Raw genomic sequence first — 517 nt, forward strand, 5'->3', positions numbered from 1 at the left:
GGTGTCGCGGCGCGGGGAGGAGCGGGATCCATCGGTGCCCAGCCCGGTTGGGGTGTACCGCAACGGGCACCCGCAGGAACACGCACCGCACGGGAACGGAGCCCTCCCCGCGGCTCCCCAACTTATCTCCGAGCCGCCAGCACAAACCTCGACATGTAGCGCTGGCCGCAAGGCACGTGCCCCAAAACGCATTTGACACTCCACATACCCAAAAGGTGCCTGGATACTTTTAATACAGCAAGATACGGTCTTAATGGGCAAGTGAAACTGCACGAATTACATCAAGCTTTAAACGTTCATTAGCACTTCCTCTGAAATGCATACAATTAAAAGCATAACGCTAGGTATGTTACGGCAAGAGCACCGATTAAAACAAAGTGCCGTTCTCCGAAACGGGTGATGCTCAAGGTGAATCAGCCCGAGGGTTTCCGTGCGGGAACGGGAAACGGCGGCCGAGGAACCCGCGCCCTCCTTTTGGTCGTGCACAAACCGCTGCTCTGCTCCATCTCCTTCGGAC

This window comes from Chaetura pelagica, unplaced genomic scaffold, assembly GCF_000747805.2.
Source record: "Chaetura pelagica isolate M959 unplaced genomic scaffold, ChaPel_1.0 scaffold222, whole genome shotgun sequence".
NCBI classification, from domain to species: Eukaryota; Metazoa; Chordata; class Aves; order Apodiformes; family Apodidae; genus Chaetura; species Chaetura pelagica.